General features: G+C 39.8%; 1 pseudogene across 1 annotated transcript; it reads right to left on the bottom strand.

The window, feature by feature from the left end:
* Positions 1–212: 212 nt before the first annotated feature.
* LOC308643335 (adenylosuccinate lyase-like) lies at positions 213–1,560 on the bottom strand (annotated as a pseudogene). Its single transcript has one exon. The product of its transcript is annotated as an adenylosuccinate lyase-like (transcript).
* Between the last annotated feature and the right edge of the window lie 5,774 nt (positions 1,561–7,334).

Raw genomic sequence — 7,334 nt, 5'->3', positions numbered from 1 at the left:
ACACCAGATTTGGAAAAAAGAAAAAAAAAAAAAAAGAAAAAAAAAAGGCCAGGGGTTGTAGCTCAGTGGCAGAAAGCCCTGGGTTCAATCCCAGTACAACCACAACAGCAAAAACAAAACAAAACAAAACAAAAAAAAACACAGAGTTAAGTACAGAAGTACAGTTCACTTTGTTGTGCACTGTTAAACCTTAGAAAGAGGAAAGGACTGTATCAATTTAAGGTAACAATTCTTGTTGTAAAACAAGGCACTACAGTAACATTACTTTCAAGTGTCAGCAATAAAGTTAACAAACCAGCAATGATTTTTTCATTTAATTCTCTTCTAACTCTACAGAGGTAATATGGTTTTAACAGGGGATATACCTCCTCTTCTAAGAATCTCTGTACCTGCTGGGGGGCACGGCCAATGGAAGAAGAAGGATCCAATAAATGCTGCAACTGGGAGTGAATGGGACTGAAGTAGGCATCAGACTGGATTCGTTCTATGAGGTCATTGTCATCCCCTTCCTGCTTCACAACATGAGCTGCTTGCTGGGAAAGCACTCTAATTTTCTCATGGCAATCCTGGCAGCTTCCCCCAGCTTTGACCAGGGCCATGATGATGTTCTCTGTAGCCATGAAAGGCAGTTCCTGCCTAATGCGCTGTTCAATGACTTTGGAGTACACCACCAGTCCTTCAGAAATGTTGTGTAGTGTGTTCAATATAGTATCTGCCACAGGTTCGTGGGTTGGCACTATCAACCAGTGTGCGTTCAAACCACTGCACAGAACGTGTCTGCAGTGGATTCATGAGAAGGGTCATCAGGTGACGGGCAAGGCTGCAGCAGCCTTCTGAGCTCATGGGGTTCCTCTTGTATGGCATTGCACTTTGAAAAATCTGCTGTTTTTCAAAGGGCTCCTCTATCTCCTTGAGATTGCATATGTCAGTGCAAATCTTGGGCCCTGATGCTCCCAAGCTAGCCAGCATGGGCAACGCCTCGATGTCTACTTTTCGTGAGTACATCTGCCCTGGGATGATAAAAGCCCTCTTGAACCCTGCCTTTTCTAACACCATCTTGTCCAGCTGTTCCCTTTTGGTGATCTCCCTCAAAGAGCTGCAAGAAGCTAGCCTGAGTGCCAGTGGTGCTTTTCACTCCACAGAAGCACAAGTTCTGGAGATCCATGCAAAGATCTTGAATCCAAAGACAGTAACATTTCTCAACTGTGATCAGTTGGGCAGGCTGGAAATGTGTAAAACCTAAGGTAGGCAGATGGGCATGTTCCTTAGTAAAGTCAGCAAGCTGAGAGATCACTCTGGCAAGCTTCGGCAAAAGCAGGTCAAAAGCATTTCTAAGAATAATCAAGTCTGTGTTGTCTCCAACATAGCAAGAGGTGGCACCCAGGTGAATAATGCCTGCAGCTTTTGGACAGCAGTGGCCAAATGTATGTACATGAGCCATAACATCATGTCGCAATTGCTTCTCTTCTTCAGCTGTCATCTTGAAGTCCATGTTGTCCAAGTTTGATTTCATCTCCTGGATTTGTTCATTTATAGGCAAATCCAATGTCTGTTCAGCCTCTGCCAGTCACAGCCAGAGCTGCCACCACGTCTGGAATTTGTTCCTGTTGCTAAACACAAAGCACATCTCGGGGCTGGCTTAGCGGGAAGCAAGCAATGAGTGGTAGCTGTAAGGCGCACCATGGTCGCCTCCCGCTGCCATCCCCAACAAGCAACACCATGAGCCAGTCTTTATTTTCTAAATTTTTTTTTGTACTGGGGATTGAACTGGGGGGGGGGGGCACTTGACCACTGAGCCACATCCTCAGCTCTATTGTATACTTTATTTAGAGACAGGGTCTCACTGAGTTGCTTAATGCCTTGCTTTTGCTGAGGCTGGCTTTGAACTTGCGATCCTCCTGCGTCAGCCTCCCAAGCTGCTGGGATTATTGACATGCGCCACCATGCCTGGCAGTCTTTATTTTTTAAATAAAGTACACAATGACTATTATGGTAAAAATAAAACAGATAATGGCAAAAACTAAACATTGTCAGTTTTGTTGCTGACTTGAGAATAATAGAATTAAATATTGGCAGAAGGAAAATCTGCAAAATTCTTTAAGGCAGATGGACTCAGAAATAAGTCTATGAGAGAAAGTTGCTCATGTTGGCAGCTCTGATTAGCTAAAAAACAGAAACAGAAACAAAATCCTGATTGAAAAATGAGTTCTTTCTTTAGAATTTTGAGGGGAAAGTTTGATTTTTTATAGGAATGATTCCAGGAAAATAAAGTAAAAATGAAAACTACTTGAAATAGTTTGACCTCAACATATGCAAAATTGACCATTTATGGATTTGCTCAACAACTACTTATTTAAGTCAAATTGGACTACTGAATTTCTCTTGCTACTTTCTTGCTGGAAATATATCAATGTTGAGATAATTTTGACTAAAATGTTTGTGTTCATAAACTTTTCAGAGTCAATTACTTCTGGGCTTGAAATGACTTTCATTAAAAAAGATCCACTGGGTGTAAACTTGCTAGAATTGAAATGGTAGGATCAGAAGTCTCTACAGCTGCATGTCTGTAATCCCAGTGAATCAGGAGACTGAGGCAGGAGGATTACAAATTCAAAGCCAGCCTCAACAATTTAGTGAGGCCCTAAGCAACTTGGTGACAGCCTGCCTCAAAATAAAAATATGAAAAGGGATGGGGATTTGGTCAGAAGTTAAGCACCCTTGGGTTCAATCTCTGGTATACCCCCCAAATTGATAATAATAGCAGTAATAAAAATTTAAAGCCAGGCACTGTGGAGTACACTTGTAATCCCAGCAACTGGAGAGGCTGAGGCAGGAGGCTCATGAGTTCAAAGCCAGCCTCAGCCAAAGTGAGGCACTAAGCAACTCAGCGAGACCCTATCTCTAAATAAAATACAAAATAGGACTGGGGATGTGGTCAGTGGTTGAGTGCCCCTGAGTTCAATCTTTAGTACAAAAAAAAATAGGAATTAAAAATAAGTGCTGCAGATGTATCATAGTGCTAGAGTATGCCTGGGTTCAATTTCCAATAATGAAAACAAAGTTTCTAACATAAAAATTATTTAAATTTGTATTTGAAAGTATTTTTATTGTAAAAATAACAAAAAAGTTAAATGAAGAAAATAATCATCTATAATATCACCATTGAAATAAAACCTCTGTTAAACCCTTTGGTGTAACATTTTACTTTTCTTTTTAGTGTATGGAATTTTAGACATAGTTGTGATAATACTTCATATGTAATTTTCATATTGATTTAAAAAATTTTTAACTTTAGGTTTTTAGCATTCTCACTTTATTCCCTTATTTTTGCAAATATTCTTTTTAAATTCTGAGGAGAATTTACTCCTGTTTCCTTTTGGCTGGGCATATAGGGATTTGCCAGTTTTGTAGTCTATAGAAATAATGCTATATATCATTTCACATAAAGATTTTCCTGTATTTAGAATTATTTTGTTAAGACAGGTTCTCAGAAATGGGATTACAGAATCAAAGACCTTTTTTTTCTTTAAATATGGAAAAAAAACAGATTGAGCCTTATCAATAGAATCCTGACCAGAAATGAGACAAGTGAAAAAGCAACTCGAATAATTAATTACAGCCTCTCTGTAATTCATTTACATATTCCCTCTTTGATTGGAAGTTTGCGGTATTTGAGGAAGATCAAAGAGTTTTGGGTTTTAAAGTAATTTTTATTTTCATCAAGGTAATATATTTTGCATGATTAACTACAAAGCTCATAAAAAATTGGACCCCTGCCCTGCCCTTCCCCATTCTCAAATTCCCAGTTTTAATTCTTTCAATACTTCCTTGAGTATTTGTCTTCATATTTCTAAATAATATCCCTAAAATGCCATTTCTATTTCTTGTATGCACAAATTTTAGGCTTTCTAATGTGGAAGATGAAAAATTTTAAATGATTAATTTTTTTAGTTGACAAATAAAAATTCTTTATGTTGGATAATCTGGTACTTTGAAATATACCTACATTTAGAATGAATAGAAATGCACACCCATAATCCCAGTGGCTTGGGAGGCTGGAGCAAGAGGATAGCAAGTTCAAAGCCAGCCTCTGCAAGTTAGTGAGGCCCTAAGCAAGTTAGTGAGACCCTGTCTCTAAGTAAAATACAAAGAGCTGGGTTGGGGGGAGGCTGTTGCTGTGACTCAGTGATGGAGCATTCACCTGGCATGTGTGAGACACTGGGTTTGATCCTCAGTACCACATAAAAAAATAAAATAAAGGTATTGTGTCCACCTACAACTAAAAATATATATTAAAAAAAGAGGGGGCTGGGAATGTGGCTCAGTGGTTAAGTGCCTCTATTCCCATAAAAATTAAATCCAGAATGGCTAAATTAAGTTAAAGCATACACATTATTTCACATACTTTTTTTTGTGTGTGTGTGTGTGCGGTCAGAACACATAAAAGTTATTCTTTTTTAAAAAAATCTATTCTTTTTTTTTTTTTTAAAGAGAGAGTGAGAGAGGAGAGAGAGGGGAGAGAGAGAGAATTTTTAATATTTATTTTTTAGTTCTCGGCGGACACAACATCTTTGTTGGTATGTGGTATGTGGTACTGAGGATCGAACCCGGGGCCGCACACATGCCAGGCGAGCGCGCTACCGCTTGAGCCACATCCCCAGCCCCATAAAAAAATCTATTCTTTTTATCAATTCCCAAATATATAATACATATAACATAGTTATTAATGTAGTCACTATATTGTACAATAGATCTTTTTTTGATGAGCCACATCCCCAGCCCTTTTTTCATTTTTTATTTTGAGACAGGGTCTTACAAAATTGCTTTGGGACTTGTTAAGTTGCTGAGGCTGACCTTGACCTTGCAAACCAGCTCAAAATGGATCTTTTGAACTTATTCTTCCTGTCTGAAATTTTATATCCTTTGACCAAAAGAAAATAAGAATTTTTTTTTTTCATAGTGCTGGAAATAGAATCCAGGGCATTATGCATACAAGGCAAGTGCTCTGCCCCTGGACCACATACCCAGCCCTAAATGAGAATTTTAATGTTACATTCCAACTTTTCTAATATATTTATTTTAGATTTTTGTCTTTAATTTTCAAGAACTCTTACTTGTTCTGGGTTCCTTTTTTTTGTAGCATCCTGGTTTCAAGGATGGCTGTCATCATCTCTTACCTCTTTAAGGGATAAAGAGTGTCTCTTGCTCCTTGTATGCTTCTGAGTTTCTTTCTGTCAGCGTGGAATCTTCTTTCAACAGGATATGGATCCATTATTATCTGTTTATGTTTGAGAGAAGCCTTGAGAAGTGGCCCGGCCACTGTATGTGTGCGTGTGCATGCATGTGTGTGTGTTGGGGGTCTCTAAGGAGCCCTGTTGACTGACAAGAGTCACCGGAGGGTGGGACCTGCCACATCACTGCAGATTCTCAAAGGTTGTCATCTGTAAGTCTCATCTCTGAGGCTACCCATGTGCTCCAGTGGGAAATCCTCCCCTCTTCTGCTTGAAGGAAAGTAGACTGAGGGTTTCATTATTGCATAGGTAGACCCTCTAACCTATTTTCCTGTCTTCCACAGTGCCTGTTGTCCCAGCAGCTGCAGTTTCAAAGATGGAATTTCTTCAGGAGATAAACTTCAGTGAGGGGAGTACAGGCAGACTCTCTCTTTATCCAGAGGAGATTCTTATGCAAAACTTTCAGTCATCCTTACTGTTCTCAGCCTCATGAATCACCCTGGACTCAAAGAAAGCCTACTTTTTCCCAGGAGTTGACTTTGTTTTTGTTTTGTTTTGTTTTGTTCAGAGTGGAAAATAGAAGTTTATTAAAGGACAGCAGAAAAGACTTCTCCCGGAGGAAGAAGGGGACCCACAAGGTGGAATCCATTCAGGAGTTGACTTTGATAAGTGATGTTTCTTTCTCCCATCTGTCTCCTAAGGGCCCAGTGACTTCAGGGGAGCCTGGATGCTTCCAGAGATTCCAGTGTCTTTGGTCTGTTGATTGCCCTTTGTATTAGTCATCTATCACTTACTTATCTATTACCCAAGATGTAATGACTTAAAACAACAGCATGTATTATCACGTAGTTTTGTGATTCAGAAGCTCCATGTGGCTCAGTTCAGCTGGGTCTCTGCTTCAGGATTTCTCACGGGCTGCAATCAAGAGGTTGTTGGCTGTGGCTAACGTTATCTCAAGGCTCAACTGGGGAAAGATCTGCTTCCAAGTCCTCTCTTGGCAGGATCCAGCTCCTGGTTGGCTGTTGGCTGAAGGCCACCCTCAATCCTTTACCACTTGAGTTTCTCCATAGGGAAGGTCACAACACTGCATCTTGCTTCGACGGGCAAGTAGATGAAAAGAAAAAGAAAGAGAAGGTATGAGCAAGTTTAGAGTTTCATTCTTTTACAACATAATCTCGGAAGTGATACCCATCACCTTTGCCTATTTTATTGTTAGAAGCACCTCACTCGGTCCAGGTCACATTCAAGCACAGGGATCACTCTCAGAGGTGAATCCTGGGAGTCACGGATCATTGGAGCTCATCTGAGAGGGCCAAGTGCTACACCCCTGCAGGGAGCACTCCCACTGGAGAGCTTCTGCCTCTCTGCTACGGTAGAGCTGTGCTTCTCCACTCCATTGTGCACACACAACCTGGACCCATGACCTGGAATCATGTGCAGATTCGGATTCATGAAGTTCAGAATGGGGCCTGACAATCTGTATCTTTGCTGTTACCCAGGTGATGCTGCACCCAGAATTTTTCCAATTTACTTTTATAAAACTGCATCATGAAGGAGAAGAAGAAGCTTTTATATGAATTTAGAGGCTAATAGGTAGTCCTGGGTATTGACTGAGTTGTATTTTCTTTTTTTTTTTAAACTGAGGATTTAATCAAAGGGTGCTCTACCACTGAGCTACAAGCCCCAATATTTTAAAAAAATTTTCTATTTTGAGACAGGGTCTCACTGAATTGCTGAGACTGGCCTCAAACTTTTTTTTTTTTTTTTTTTTTTTCCCATGAGGACAGAACAAAGCCTTTTATTTTTTTTTCTTTTTTTTCTTTTTTTTTTTTTATTGGTTGTTCACAACATTACAAAGCTCTTGACATATCATATTTCATACATTAGATTGATGTGGGTTATGAACTCCCAATTTTTACCCCAAATGCAGATTGCAGAATCACATCGGTTACACATCCACAATTTTACATAATGCCCTAATAGTAATTGTTGTATTCTGCTACCTTTCCTATCCCCTACTATCCCCCCTCCCCTCCCCTCCCAACTTCTCTCTCTACCCCATCTACTGTAATTCATTTCTCTCTATGTTTATTTTCCCATTCC

This window comes from Spermophilus citellus (assembly GCF_964194105.1).
Source record: "Spermophilus citellus genome assembly, chromosome: 3".
Classification (NCBI taxonomy): Eukaryota; Metazoa; Chordata; class Mammalia; order Rodentia; family Sciuridae; genus Spermophilus; species Spermophilus citellus.
Note: the sequence above shows the minus strand (reverse complement) of the source record. Positions and strands in the feature narration are given on the sequence as shown.